The following is a 16,469-nucleotide window of genomic DNA, read 5'->3' as shown; positions in this document are numbered from 1 at the left end:
TTGTAGATGTCATCGAGATAGAACTGTGGAGCCGAATTGGGAAACATCTTTTCAAAAGAACCAAGGATGAACACAATTTGCAGATCACTTTAGAGGTGGACACTTCTCCAAAGAAAGAACAAAACTCTCCTAACAACCGTGACACCACAAGCAGACAGGAGAATCCCCGGAAAGGTTAGAACATCACTTTTCAAAACTGCACTCTTTGAAATATTAAATTCTGAGTGATTTTAATAAGGATTGCATAAAAAAATACAGGAACAAAATAGGTCCCAATATCAAATAAGTTTGTAAAACACTACTGGGTTATACATAATTAGACAGGTTCTTTTATTGTAGGCCTTTTCTGATCCTTTATGGGAATTGTGAATCTCAGAGTTTGCAGGGGAAGGAAGGGGAATGGAATTTACTAGTGTAAATTAGAATTTACCATTGTAAAATTCTACCACCACAGGATTGGTTATTTTGTTGAATATCTTGCCAAATGTGGGTATTAGTTGGCTTAGATTTTTCTCTATAACTGGCAGGTGTCAATATGTTAAGTACATTGAAATTCAATGATGATTACAAAGAATAGCTCTGATACCTTTTTCAAATATCATTTCTTCTAAAAAGATTTATGGGATAAAAGGAACACTAATGTTGCTTGCATCTGCAACCCCCGCCCCAATGTTCAGAACTGGATGCATTTAATTGTGGCCTGGTTAGTTTGACCCCATTCAGGATCCCAGTCGAGCATGAGGCCAGTCTTGGTGCCCATCTCATTTGATCTTGAAGAGCAAGTAATTGTTACCTGTTTTGTTTCCCTGAAGCTGAAAGCAAGAACTGAGAAGGGCCTGAGAGATCACTTATTCCAGTGAATTCAGTTTACAGCTGAGAAAACTGAGAAGCAAAGATGGGAAAGAACTGGCCTAAAAGCTTCATAGCCACTTTTCCCAGGAACCAAGGCTCAGAAGCCCACCCAGAGCACTAAACCGGGCTCCCCCTCCCTGCACTTCACAGGCATAAAGAACCTTGGGTTTCCTCCAACTCACATCCCACTTGGCTCTTCAGGAGTCTAAAGTAATTCGAAATGAGCCTCCATGTGCCCTGTCACAGACTGGAGCACATTAAGGGCAGGAAATTAGGCAGGGGCATGTTTGTAGATCCGGTGCCGATTACTCTTCCACTCAGATTGTGCATCCACCAATACGGAATGGATTTATCTCTAATTTATTAAAGGTCGGTCAGCATGGATTGATAAAGGAAAGGCCATGTCTGATAAATTCACCTAAATTGAATTCTTGGGCCACATTACCAAATCAGCAGACATAATTTATCTGGATTTCAGGAAAGCATTTAGTGCTGTACCATATAACAGATGCATTTACTAAGTCAAGGCATTGTGTGACTGCTGAGTGTCAGGTGGCGATTCTGGAAACAGGTTTAAAATGGCCCAGAACCCAGTGCTGGGTGCACTGACAGGAGACGCTTAAGAGTACAGACACAGGGGTCAGTCGCGGGGTCATTATTTCAAAGTCCTTAACCCTAATTATAATTTAATTTCCACAATGGTCATATCTCTTGAGAGCAAAACTGAGATGAAGGGGATGGTTTTAAAAGGAACAGACTGAAAACAAGTTCTGAATTTCTTTTTTTAATCAGCCTGGCTCAGCAAGAGATGAATGAGTTATTCTTCCACCAAATGAACACAAATAAACAAAAGAGCAAAGGAATCCAAAGGCTCTTGTCCAACAAAGGAACACAGTGAAGAAGTTTGAGCAGGACTGCGGTGAAAGGCAGGGGTCTCACCGATAGCCCAAACTTGAGTCTGAGTGGGTATGAAGAGAGTGAGATGAGCGGCATTTAGGGTTCCTGAGGTATAAATAGGCTCAAATAATTACGTAACTGTGAGTTATTAATACCCTTGCTATGGCCTCAAAAGGCACAAGTTCCTAACTCTGGTTTGAATTTACCTTTTCTTAAAGTCAAGATTTATGCATCAGCCTTACATCTTTATCCAGGCAATGTGGAATGGATTTCTCTCTAATTCATTAAAGGTCAGTCAGCATGGATTGATAAAGGGAAACCCATGTCTGATACATTTGCTTAAATTGAATATTTCCTCTGGGCTACTGCAAAGGTGACCTGAGGTGACCGTCATCAAGAATTCACCCAGGCAGCCTTAAACAGGGATCTCTGCCAATTGTCCTCACCAACTCCTTAGGAATCCGAGAACAAAGCAGCAGCTGAATGCAGACTCATTCTCTTTCTAGGAGCAAACTGAGATATTTGGCCTTGGCCTCAATAATTGGTTCTGAGATCTGTTTCCAAGGTTGAAGCTAAGAATGTCCACCGAGCACACCATAGAGGCACTGAGCATGTATGTACTTGCACACATTCATCTTGTCTCCAAGCCTTCATCTCCCTTCCACTCTGGATACCTATCAAAGTCAACCAGATACCAGAGCCATTTTGAGCTGATGCTAACTTCTCTCTAGTTCTCTTTTTGTTTGGAACCATGAAGAGTGTGTTAGTTCATTTTATCTGTTCAACTTAGAGGGTGTGTGGGCATGAAGTGAACATTTAAATTGGTCAACTTTGAGAAAGCAGATCACCCCCTTTCCCTACTGCTCATAACATAGATAGGCTCCATTCAATCAGGTGAAGACTTGTGTAGAACAAAAAGACCCTCCTCCTGAGCAAGAGGAAATTCGCCAGCAGTGTACTTTAGATTTCATCTGTACCATCAGCTGTTAGCCCACACTGGACTTGCCAGTCTCCATAATTACATATGCCAATTCTTTATAATACAGTAATCCTTGTCCGTACATGCATATATTCTACTAGTTCTGCTCTCCAGAAAACCATGACTCATACTCAGGGATACCAATTATTATAGCTATTCAAATTTTTGAAGCCTCCAACTTCAGGTGAGTTTCAGCTTCCACTTTAATTTTCTGTTTCTAGAAAATTCCACATAAAAAAAATGAAGTCATGCTACAGGCTTGCAGAAGCAGGAATTAGACGATAGTTGTATTCCAAGAATCCAGAATCCTAGAGACATTACCATGATTCTTAGAGCAATCCTGTTCATCGCTCTTTGGGAAATTAAGATATAGTGCTTTATATCTTCTTCCCAGTTTTGAAAAATCAGTTTTTACTGGAAGACTGTGACCTGAAAAGCATTGGGTACCAGGAGTCTGACTCTCCCTCTTAACAATCTTTTTGAACAATCGCCACACCTTTCTCAAAGATCATCCATCCTTAGGAGTCTAGGCAATTTATACCTCCTTGGTTTGGTAAAAAAGCTAAATTCCAGTGTCCCAAAGCCTTTTTCATTTTTCCCAAGGTCTCTAGGGTCAAATGCTGCCCTAAGGAGAGGGCTCTAAACCCACAGCTAGAAGTAGAACTGAAATAACCCAGTTCTGGGGCAGTCATTGAGAATCAAGATTGCATCTGGTTCAGAGAAAGGGGACAAGTTACAATGTTTAAATGAGCAGATTGGAGTTATTATCACTGTCAATCACAGTACCAGTTCATTTCTAAAACAAGGAGAAGAGCTAATCAAATGATTGACAGCAGTAGTGTTTAACCACCTTAACTCCTTTCAAATGCATTTGGATTATGAGAAGTAGCTTTGTATCAATTCTCTAATAAAGATGTTACAAAAAATAAAAAGCAGTCTTGCCAGAATGTCCCATAACAAAATACAGGGCATGAAGACTTGAAAACATCCTGTATTTTGTTCATTTCCCTCATCTTAATTACATAAACTACCTCTTGGTTCTAGCAGCACCAATACTTATATCACCATGATGGCTTTCCAAATCTACTTGTGGACAGATGAAGAAAATAATAGCAGTAGGAAACTGGATAAGAGAATCATTAACACATATCGTCAGGGTGGTCCAGAGCTCCCAGCCCATATGGATATATGCAGCAGATCTCAGTGGGTCTTGAACTATATATCCTTATTAATGGGCCATTGGTTGCAACTATCTCCACCCTACAAACAGTGGGACTGAGAAACAAGAAGGTGAATTTATGTATCCAAATTCATGTAAGTTACTTAAAAGAGGATGCAGCCCTGGGTTATATCCTCACTAGCCAAGTGGACATTTGGGTAAGATTGCTATCTGGCCAGAGGAATGTTGCCATTGAGAAATCTTGAACTTGATTTGGAATAGAGCCTCCTAAGTCTTGCCTGCCAACCTGTGCCTCATGCAGCTGTCCAATAGCACAGAAAGAACTAACACGGCGAAAAGGAAGGAGGAATTTTACAGCTTATTGTCTGCTGGTCATTCTTGATTCAGTCACAACTTTCAAGCATCACACGTGATGTTGTTTTGACCTGTTAGGTTCATGCCTTCTTTATCCGTGAATGTAATTATTATTATTTTAATTTAACATAGGAGACAAGGAATACAAGGCATTTTACTGCAATGATTCAGTAGACATGTTGGGGTAAGGCCACATTTGTAGGACCATAAACTAGCTTCCTAGTGCCATTTGAACCACTGCCAATTCACTTATTGCTGACATGTTCTTTAAGAACAAAGCTTCTCCTCTCTCCTTCGCCTGTCATCTTGCCAAAAGCATTATATTGCCACGGCCAGTGACAAGATGGGATGGGATAGAAGAGTACATTAATTGTATTCTGAAGCCTGTCATAAATTCACTGTAGTGAATCTGTATGGGGAGATTAAACAGCATTTAAGAACATTTTCCAAAAAAATTACTTGAGCATAAAATAATGGTTTGCATAGGACAGAAATAAGATGACATAGGATGACTGTGATTTATGTGTGTTTCATACAGTGTGACTGTTTCTCAAGGGGAGGAGTGAAGTCTTCATTCCATGTAACTCAGGGTAACAGAAACTTGTTCAATACCCTGCTCACAGTGCACATTTACTGCATAATACCATTATGTGGTGAACCATGTTATGAACCAAACTGATACTTAACCAAACTGGGGATGCCTAGGAAATGTAGCCAATATCAGGGTTTGAAGAAAGAAGTGGCAAGTAAATAACAAAGAAGAGATTGAGAATGGGGGAGGAAATTATAAATATAGGAGCCAAGAGTTAAATGAATTGAGTAAACATGTAATTTTTTTTCCAAACTGAAATACTTTTGAGAGATAAGGGAAGTACTATAACCATCATGCCAGGCCAGCAGACATAAACTAGAACTGTCATCTCAATTTAGGATCTGTGGGCACCCTAAGCAAATACTTTTTAGCAGAGACTGAATGCTGCAAAGAAAATGTATCTATTAAAGACATAAAATAATGGCAAGATCAGGAAAAAAGTACTGCATTCATTTTTAAGGTTGGCCCAACAAAGTACCACAAACTGGATGACTTCAACAACAGAAATTTATTTTCTACCAATTCTGGAGCATAGAAGTCTAAAATCAAGATTTCGGTAGGGTTGTTTTGTTCTGAGAGCTCTGTCCTTGAATTGCAGGTGACCATCTTCAACCTTCACACGTTCTTCTCAATACCTGTCAGTATCCCAATCTCCTTTTCTCATAAGAATACCAGCCATACTGGATTAGGGCCTGTGTTAGTTAGATTTTCATTGCTGTGACAAAATACCTGACCAGAACAGCTTAGAGGAGAAAAGATATTTTGGCCCACAATTTCAGAGGATTCAGTCCTTGGTCAACTGGGTTCCACAGCAGAAATATCAGGGTGGAAGGGCATGGAAGAGGAAAGCTGCTCAGCTCATGGTAACCAGGAAAGGGGATGAGAAAGACAAAGAAAAAGGAGGAGGAGGAGGAGGAAGGAAGGGGTCAGAGAAAGATAAACCTTCCAGGGCATACTCCCAGTGACCTATTTCCTCTAAGTAGGTCCCACCTCTAGGTCCCATTTCCCAGTAGTCCATTCAGTCATCAATGGATTAATCCACTGATGAGGTAAGAACCCTCATAATCCAATTGCTTTTCAAAAGCTCTATGTCTGAGCACATGGGGGACATCACAGATCTGCCCCATCCCAGGGCCCCCCTATGGAGCTTATTTCATTTTTATTCCCTCTTTAAAGACCCTGTCTCCAAAAGCAGTTCCATTCTGGGATATCAACCTAGAAATTTTGAGGTGATGCAATTCAGTCCACAACACATACTGATTCCTAAACAAAGACCAATGACTTATAAAGGCAATTCAAGCATTCAAAACAAATGGACCAAAAAGATCAAGGACTCCAAGATTCCAGTGTTCTCAAATTGACCCGGTAGCAGTCATTGGAGGCTGTGGTCACTTGGTAGTGTAGCAGGTGAGGCAAAGCTTTACAATTAGAAGTGGAAGTGATGTCTAAAATGTTTAGCTGAGATGCTACAGGCACTGATGAAGCAGTAGGATATCAACTTCTGAGCTCAAGCAGGATGTGTGAGTTTTCCTGCTGTGTCCAGGGCTAACTTCAGTTAAGGATAACTGGGGAGGCTTACTGGTAGGGTTAATCTCAGGGAAGACACTGGAGGAAGGACGGCAGCAGAGGCAGCCTGAGACTGAAGGAAACAGCCATTTACTAACTGTATAGAAGTTTTAACAAAGAGTTCAGCTACACCTGTGAATACCAGCTGTGTGTTAGCCACTGTTACTAGAAAGGAGAGTTGAGTTTCAACCACTTCTGAGATATCTAGCAATCTGATATATTGTCTAATAACGTCACCTCAACAGGTTTTAGTTTTTTAATCTGTGTAAAAGCTGCCTGCCCATGAGGCTTGGGCAGTTGAAGGTACTGACACTCCTGTTAGTAGTGTTTGCCAAAGTTCTCTGGCACAAAACACCCACCTACCCAGGGCAAGATGGTATCAATTTCCTTTGGTTTTCTTTGCTTTTCCCTTCCTCTTCCTGACACTCGGAAATTATTGGAGAGGGTAATGGAGGTCTCTTCCCTAATTAGAACCACTACTTTTAGCTTGACACAATAAGGTTATCTTTTGAAATTGACCAGGTGATGCTTTGAGAATAAAAATCCAGAAAGTTTTCCATGGATGAGGAAGAATGATCAGTCTTATTGGAGAGACAAGATCCTCTTGCTTGGACAAATAAAATCTCTTAGTAAGCAAGAAATTGTGCACTAACCATTTTGTGTGTATCTGGCTTCGACTGTTTTCCCATCTTGTGAGCTGAGCGTGATTTTTCAAGTCTAAAAATGCAACAAGTGGCAGGCAAAGCAGAGGTCACAGTAATAAAGCCTGACTGACTGTCCCAACTCCCCAGCTTGGCCTCAGCTCACCTAGAAATTATCTTCATCACTTCTAGTCATATCACCCAGAAAATGATGGTAGCCTGCTCCCCATTTCTACCATGATCCAAAATAACAAGGAGAGGGCACTAGAAAAAAATGAGAAGAAAGCATTCCAGAAATGCCACAGCTCTTGAGTAAAACAGTGGATATTTGCTATTTTTACAATGTTTAAAATCAAAGCACAGAGGGCCATGTATGGTGGCACACACCTATCATCCCAGCTACTTGGGAGGCTGAAGCAGAAGGATCATAAATTTGATGCCAGTCTCAGCTATTTAGCAAGATCCTCTCTCAAAAATTTTAGAGAAATATTTTAAATAAATAAAGGGCTGAGAATGCTCAGTGGCAGAGCACCCCTGGGTTCAATCTCCAGTACAAAAAAGAAAAAAAATCAAAGAATAAGTCTCTTCTCTGGAGACAGGAGCCTGAGCAGGAAGATGAACTAATGACTTTCAAAAGTTCAATCCATAATCCCAGTGACTTCGGAGGCTGAGGCAGGAGGATCCCAAGTTCAAGGCCAGACTCAACAGCTTAGTGAGGTCTTCAGCAACTTAATGAGATTCTGTATTTTAAAAAAAATTCAAAAGCCATTGGATATAGCTCAGTGGTAAAGTGCCCCCAGGCCCAACCCCTAGTACCAAAAGAAAAGTTTAATAGAGTTTTGTAAGATGAGAATGAAAATCTTAACAACAATAAAATCCTAAAAGTCTTTATGAAGCTTCATGGGCAAAGAATGGGTATCAGTCTTTTAAAAAAGCAAAAGCTCCCGTTCTCTTTCCTGTGTTTATTGTAAAAATACTTGCAGAGAAATTTGGGGGAAGACCGGAACAGGAGATCATTTTATGTAGTAAATAACTCCAACTATAAGCCTGACATATATCTCACACCGTCCTGAAAGAGAGACTGGGAAACACACAAAGAAAAAAAAAAAGATTATGTGGTATTGGAAGCTAAATCTCAGAAGAAAATATTGCAAGGAAGATCTTCATATTTTGTCTCCAATATGGAGGATGGAAAGAGGGGAAGTTAATGACCACCAACAGTAGATAGGAAAAGGTAACCCAATATGGTGACTCCAAGAAGATAGATGGGATGTGAAATCCCACAGTGCTCAGATTCACTTTAGAGTTTACAGGTGATGATTCCCTTTGATTCATGACTGCAGAACTTAAGGGCCAAAGAACCTAGTTAGCCAGAGATGGGATGCAAACAGAAAGAAAGTCATCTCCAGCTGGGAAAACAAAAGATGTTTGGGATGATGTTGATGAAAGCTTTTTTAAAGTGAGAGGTACAGAGAGAGTGTAAGAGGAAGGCAGCTGGAGCTTTTCCAGGTCAGCTAATGATGCATGGAGCTGCTGACACAGCAGTTCATCCAGCCAGTGCAAGAGGGAGCTGCCATGGGGACCTGCCCTTTCTCTTAGGTTTGGACCCAAAGAATCCAGGGCAGGGAAGGCTTCGCCACTTAGTTTATAAGACCTTTTTCTTTTTTTTTTTTTTTTTTGAGCTCTAATTTAAATGCTTACCATTGGGACATACTTAACTAAAACTCAGCTTAATTTTTCCCTGTTTGGACTTCATCCCCCTTAGCAGATATTTGGTTTCTAAGATCGGAAATCAACAGGGGAGAAAATGGTAGTCTGGGTTATAAAATGAAATGAAACGCCTCCACTTTTTCATCTTCTTTTGCTAAAATACCTGGCGTTTTGCTCACGAGACTGAGAAAAAAAAAAACAACCCAACCTGGATATAAATATTTACGCTCTTGGTGATTATCTACCCATCCCAGAGACCCAAGGAATGGTAGGTTTTGGTAATTGTGTTTGCCAAGTTGAGAGTTTGTGCCTGTGTGTTCTCAATGGTAAGATCATGTGCATGATGAAATATTGCATTTTAATTTCTCTTTTCTTTGGGGTGTTTCTCCAATCAAGGCAAGATGACATGAACTGCAAAGTCAACATTTGTGGTGATCTTTGAGTTTATAAGTTCAAATTGCATGTTCCACATCATCTTCTTTCATTATCATGAAGTGCTCTCTAGCCCCTCTTCCCCTAATTTCAGTAGGGGGAACTCACTACCTCTGGAATTCGATCATTGCATCTTCAACTTTAGTATGAGATAGACTCTAAGTTTGATAAAGGTTCCTTCCTAGTGGCAGCAGTAAGGCTGATGTGTTGCTGTCCGAAGCCTGTGCTCACTTAAATCCATGCTAAAGAAGCTGCTCTTCTATTTATAACTCATATGGACAGCTAAGCTCTTCCAGGGCTATCAGGTCTCCTGGAGTAATAACTGATACATTAGTGTTTTCTCTTATTTGGGTGTGAAAGCTCTACCTCTAGTTCAATGGATTCAGTTTAGACCTTTGAAAGCATTTCCTCATGTGAAGGATTTTATGCATTAGCTCAGTTACTGTGGGGATGTACAGAGGGCAGAAAATGTCCTCCCCTGAATATGCTGACATTTTACCTGCTCTGTGCCTCTGTGAGGGTGCTGCAAAGAAGTACACTAGTTGCTCTTTCTTCCATTTGATCTGGGGCTTCCCAAACAGCAGCAAGGTGGTCTTAGAGGTTAGTTCATATCAGAGGTCAGCAAACTACAGTCCCTGAGTTAAATCTCTTCTACTGCCTCTTTTTATAAGGCCCTGTGAACTAAATATGGTCCTAAATTTGTTAATTTAAAAAAAATACAATAGAACAGTATTTTGTGACATGTGAAAATTACATAAAATTCAAATTTCAATATCCATAAATAAAGTTTTCTTGGAAAATAACCATATTCATGCATATGTGTGTCATCTATGGATGATTTCACATTATCAGAGAAGAGTTGAGTAGTTGTAACAAAGACCATATGGCCTTCAAAACCAAAAATGTGTTCTATCTTGCTTTTAATGGAAAACTTTGCTGACCTCTGATGTGTCTTCCCCAAGGCTTCCAGATCATAATGACTTAAATTCCAGAACAGTCTCTTTGTTTGCCTTGACAAACTAATTGTCCTAAATTCATTGTTTACAAGGCTCTTTATCTAGTGCCCAAAACATTCTAGATTCTTAATGAGGATTGAGATACTAGATCATATACTAGATTTGTGTGTGTGTGTGTGTGTGTGCGCGCACGTCTGTATGTGTGTATGTGTGATACTGAACTTTACCACTGAGCCACATCCTTGGCCCTTTTTATTTTGAGACAAAGTCACACTAAGTTGCTTACAGCCTCAATAAATTGCTGAGACTGGCCTAGAACTTGTTTGCAAACCTCCTGCCTCAGCCTCCCCAGTCGCTGGTATTACAGGTATGTATTATTGCATCTGGCCTCTAGATTCTTAATGAATGAATATAACCAATAATTTCATTATAGGAATAAGACTATAGAAGCTGCAATGGTGAAATGCCAATGGTACTTCTTCTTAGACACAGCACAGCACAGAGAAGTTTTGGTTAATAAATATGAACAGTTTGCATGAAAATATATGCAACTATCTCTGCATGAGACCTTAAATTCAGCAGCAGCATGTGCACTGGTTCTAGACTGGCTTGTAATTACAAAGCAAAGTCTTCTACTGCAAATAATAAGAGCAGCCTCTATACCTTTTAAGTGCTATCTTCTTGATTATAAGCAGCCACTGACTAAAGACATAAAATTAGATAGGGAGATTTCTGAACCCCTGGGGCAAGAATTTGGTTAAAAACAACTTGGGAAGTATTTTAATTCCTTAACTATCACCCACCCCTACACATAACATTCAAAGAAACATTTTTGTCACAGCATGGAAGAAAAGAACCCTTCCATGTTTCTTATTGGTTGGTTCCTCTTTCCCAAACACAATTGCCCCACTTAAAGTCAAAATGGAAGAAATTTGGGTAGGGAATATATTTCAGTTTCCTTTGTTCATTATCCTATTTCAAAATATCTGGTTCTGATTTTAGAGCACTTAAGAGCTTCAAAATCCTTTAGAAGATTGCAGACATAAGTTGGATCCATACCTGCTCATTAGAAAGCCCCAGGAACTGCTAACACGCACCATATATCAGGGAGAGCCAAGCATTCCTACACAGAAGCCAGGCAGGTTGGGAATGAGAATGGCAAGGAGAAACCTAGAGAACTTCTAGACAAAAAATTCAAGATGTATCTCATCCCCTAAATAGAATACAGCCTATAGAGTGGACACATTTTCAAGCATTCAGAATGAGAAAAATTATGCATTCAGGTTAAACTAGAGTAATGTCATGCACTCAATCACTCATTCATCATATCTGTGGAGTCTTCTTGGATTTTTGTGTTAGACTGAATCAATGTCTCTTTCTTATTCTCATAGTTCTTCATGTTTGAGTCTCCTGGCTTTCTTCCCACCTGAGGGATACATAAATGCATGATTTGCTTCTTAGTGGTATACTTCAGCCTTCAGAGGGTGTCCAAACCCTCAAACCCTGAAGAGAAAGAGTTTTGTTGGGATGTGTAGGTCAAGAATACAAATTGGACCAAGGTGTCTAGGAGAGAGTGTTTCGTGTTAAGACCAATGAATTTCCATGAAGTGCCTGGCACCCCTTGTGGGCTGCCTCCCCTTTTGGGATCTCCCTTATCCTTTGCTTCATTAGAAACCCTCATAATACCAGACTTTAAATTATACTACAGAGCTATAGGAACAAAAACAACATGGTATTGGCATCAGAACAGACCTGAAGATCAATGAAACAGAATAGAAGACACAGAGACACAACCACATCAATACAGTTAGCTCATACTAGACAAAGGTGCCATAAACATACATGGGAGAAAAGATAGCCTCTTCAACAAAGAGTGCTGAGAAAACTGGAAATCTGTACGTAATAGAATGAAATTGAACCCTGTATTAGTCAGGGTTCTCTAGAGGACCAGAATCAACAGGAAGTATAATTATAGAAAGGGGATTTATCAGGTCAGATTACAGAAGCTGGATATCTGCACAATGTCTGAAGCCTGTGCTCAGATATTGCACAATGGCCATCTGCAGCCTGGAGGGCTGGAAGAACCAATAGCTGCACATTCCAAGAGGCTGAAGCCCCAGAACAAGAAGGATCAACAGTGATGCCCTAGTCTGAGACCAAAGGCTTCTGGAGAATCACTGGCAGAGTCCACTTTGGAAGAGTGGAGAAGAGAGAGTCTGATATCCTCAAAGGATTATTGGAAGCAATCAAGAACCTGTTCAAGAAGAATTCAGCTTGCATTTGCTTGTTCTTCCAACTTTTATTCCACCCAAGCTATCATCCTATTGGACAGTGCTGCCCATGTTTAGGGAGGGTCTCCATTTCAGTTGGCCATCTTACATGCCAAACATTCCTAGACACACCCTCATCCACACACCCTCTTAATCAATAGCATCTTTTAATCCAATCAAATTGACAATTCAAATTGATCATTACAAATGCCTATATCTCGCCATGCATAAAACTCAACTCAGAGTGGATTAAAGACGTAGGCATTAGACCAGAGATCCTGCACTCACTAGAAGAAAAAGTAGGCCCAACTCTCCAACATGTCAGCTTGGGAACCAAATTCCTCAACAAGACTCCTAAAGTGCAAGAAGTAGAATCAATAATCAATAAATGAAATGGAATCAACCTGAAAAGCTTCTTCACAGAAAAGAAAACAAACAAGAAATTGTATGGAAATTCTACAGATTGGGAGAAAATGTCCACCACCAGTACCTCAGATAAGGCATTTATTTCCAGGATTTATAAAGAACTCAAAAAACTTAACACCAAAAAAGTAGATAACCCAATTGATAAATGGGCAAAGGAACTGAATAGACACTTAACAGAAGAAGAAATACAAATTATCAAAAAATATTTTTAAAAAATGTTCAACATCTTTAGCATTTAGAGAAATGCAAATCAGAACTACTGTAAGATTTCATCTCACTCCAGTTAGAATACAAGTAACAATAAATGTTGGTGAGGATGTAGGGAGAAAGGTACTGACATATATTGTTGATGGGACTGCAAATTGGTGCAACCAATCTTGAAATCAGTATGGATATTCCTTAGAAAACTTGGAATGGAATCACTACTTGACCCAGTTGTTCCACTCCTTGATCTGTACCTGAAGGACTTACTACAGTGATGCAGCCATATCCATGTTTATAGCAGCTCAACTCACAATAGCCATCCTATGGGAACAACCTAGGTGTCCTTCAATGGATGAATGAAGGACAAAGAAACTGTGTTGTATATACACAATGAACTATTACTCAACAATAAAGAAGAATAAAATTATGGCATTTGCCAGTAAATGGATGGAACTAGAGAATGCCATGCTAAGTGAAATAAACCAATCCCAACAATCTAAGGGCCAAATATTCTCTCTGATTTGTGAATGGTAGCCCAAAACAAGGGAGGTCATAGAGGGGAATAACAGAAATCCACTGGACCAGACAAAGGGAAATGAGGGAAGGGAATAGGGAGAGAAATAGGAAAGACAATAGAGTTAATTGGACATAACTTTCTTAGCCTTGTATCTGTATACACAACCAGGCTAACTCCACATTCTTTTCAACCACAAGAGTGGGAAACTAAATAGAATAAATTATACTTTATGTATGTATATTCTGCCAAAATACATTCTACTGCCATGTATAACTAAAAATAGAAAATATAATATTTTAAAATAAATAAATAAATACATAAACAGGATGAATGTTGAAAATAATACTGTATAAAAAGAAATGGATGTCACTGTTAAAAAGAAATGGATGTCAAATAATGGTAAATAAAGTTGATCAAACTAAATAGAAAAAAGAAAAGAAACCCTTTATAAAAATCACTTCCCTTTTTTCTTTCTCTTCCTGCCCAAGTAGTGGTAATCCAGGCAAAATAAGTACTTACAACTCAAATGTGATCCAAATTGCCTAATTAGGAAAGCTCCAATTAGTCATATTCGACAAGAATCATACTGAAATAGCAGCATTCAGGGATTCAGCCCCCAAACATAAGGGATTAAGAAAGCCTTCACTTATCAGCTGAATTTCCAAAGCCTCCTGCCGACCCTTAAAGATGGAGGATTCTTCCTCCTTGGAAAGAAAACTAAGTTGACATAATGAGGTAGCATCTAGGGGAGGATCAGGAATGGAGACAAGGAGAAAAGTGAGCCAGAGGGAGACTGAAGCAGCTACATATAGAAGAAAAACATGGTAGCAGGAAGGAGATTCTTTCAAGTGTTTCTGTGCATCCCTTTGAATGTTCATTGGGATATTAAGATTGAAAATCCCTATTATATACTCTTCAACTTCATGTCTGAGACACCACAGTGTTCTGAGGCTGCACTACATGAGTCTCCATGTTGATTTGAGATACACAGATCATGTTCACTTCTCTGTTCCTCTTGTGCATTTCTTCTTAATCCTATGGAAGGAGCAGCTAAGAACTTCCAGGTCTGTGAGTCTTGTCTCGCTTACCATGGTGCATATCTGGCAGATCAAGCAAACATTGGGCATGAGGGATGAGAATCTGAATGCATGTCCACTTAGGGATATTACGCTGCATCTATAGATGGACCATTAGGGCAAATTCCAAGGTGGAAGCAAGACTTCTGCGCTGGGAAAGAGACTGATGGAAATAATTTGGTATCAGGATGAATATTCATTCATTCTGAGGCCAGAACAACTTGTCTTTTCATGAACAAAGTCCCAGACACTTTGGGGAGACATGAAAAAACAGAGTCACTATTAATGAGTATCCTTCACCTATAAATCAACTGGTTAGATGATTAGGTGACATCTCACAAAAATCATGAAGATTCTGATCTTGGCATTAATAAGAGCTCAGTGCTAGATTCAGGCTCTTGGTTTGGTGGATGGCATGGTATTCACTTTTTCAGCTTTTTGTCTTGCTGAGGATCCAAGGTGGAAGGAAGAGGCAGAATCTGCTTTTACAGAGGTATTTTCAGGAAGAGAATGGGTATAATAAAGCTTACAAAGGCAACATAGTTTGGCTAATAGGGCTTAGATGCCAGTACTACCAGGGTTCAAATCTTAACACAACCATGAACTGACATGGGCAAAACCCTTTAACCTCTGTAGAATATGTTGTATATCCTTCATGGGGAGTTTGGAAGAATGAAATTAAATAAGATTCCATAAAGAACCAATCAAATACAAATCAATAGATGAGTGAAGGAAAGCTTAGTAGAGGAAGGAGAAATGGGGAGGGAAAAGGGGAGATCATGAACTGAAATTGATTTCCATGCATGTATGAGTTTGGCAGGATGAACCCAACTACTATGTATAACCCTTAAACTCTAATAAAAAATTAAAAAATAGAATTAAATTAAATTAGTACCTATAAAGTAATTAAAATAGTTTCTGGCACATAACAAATAGTCACTAAACTTATCTGCCAAGATTGCACATGCCTCAGGAAATCAAAAAAGGAAAGATAAAATTTGAAAGTTGAAACTACTTAAATATGTTGTTTTTCTGGAAAATATATTTTAATTTTACAAATAAACTGTTTTGCAGAAAAATATAGTTTTAAACATACATGTTAGAAATTAATCTAAATTTGTTTTGTAAGAAAATATATTCTGATGATGTAAATATACCAACTATATTCTGAAATCCACCAAGAAATCATACTGTCAAATAATATTCTAGTTATATTTATTACAACAGAAGGCATATGAGCAAGAGTGAGGAAGAATTGCTCACAATATTGTGTTCAAGAAAATTTCTGATACTCTACTGATTCCTTCTGTGAAAAAAGGGCTCCCACAACTCTGAGCATAGAACCCTGATGTTCTTGGTTTAAGTCATAAAAGAACAGAGTATGTGACAGCACTGGGCTAACTCCAGGGCAGTAGTGTCCCCAAACCAGGCACCAATGTTGGGATAGCTGTCTAAAAATCATGTGGAGAAATTGTTATCATCAGGATCCTTGGTTCCTCTTCAGAATTCTACCAGGAATGAGGCCCATATTTTATTACCGTGGGTGATTTCATGGCCACTATAGAGAGCCATTGTCCTGGGACAAAAAGATCAGTATGATTTTCTCTCTTCAGGAAGAGTGACATCAGCATGCACCAAGGCTCCCAGTTATACCAGGGCAAAGGGATGGAGATCTTTGAGAGGAGCAAAGAGAAGGAAAACTTTGACCTCCACTAGGATGGCCCATTCGGGGGTAACCTTTTTATTCTTCTGGAAGCATTTCTATTGAATTTCTTAATGGGGTTCTTTCCTCCTTATATCATGGGGGTGTGTTTAGA

The sequence above is a fragment of the Ictidomys tridecemlineatus genome, chromosome 7 (assembly GCF_052094955.1).
Source record: "Ictidomys tridecemlineatus isolate mIctTri1 chromosome 7, mIctTri1.hap1, whole genome shotgun sequence".
Classification (NCBI taxonomy): Eukaryota; Metazoa; Chordata; class Mammalia; order Rodentia; family Sciuridae; genus Ictidomys; species Ictidomys tridecemlineatus.
Note: the sequence above shows the minus strand (reverse complement) of the source record.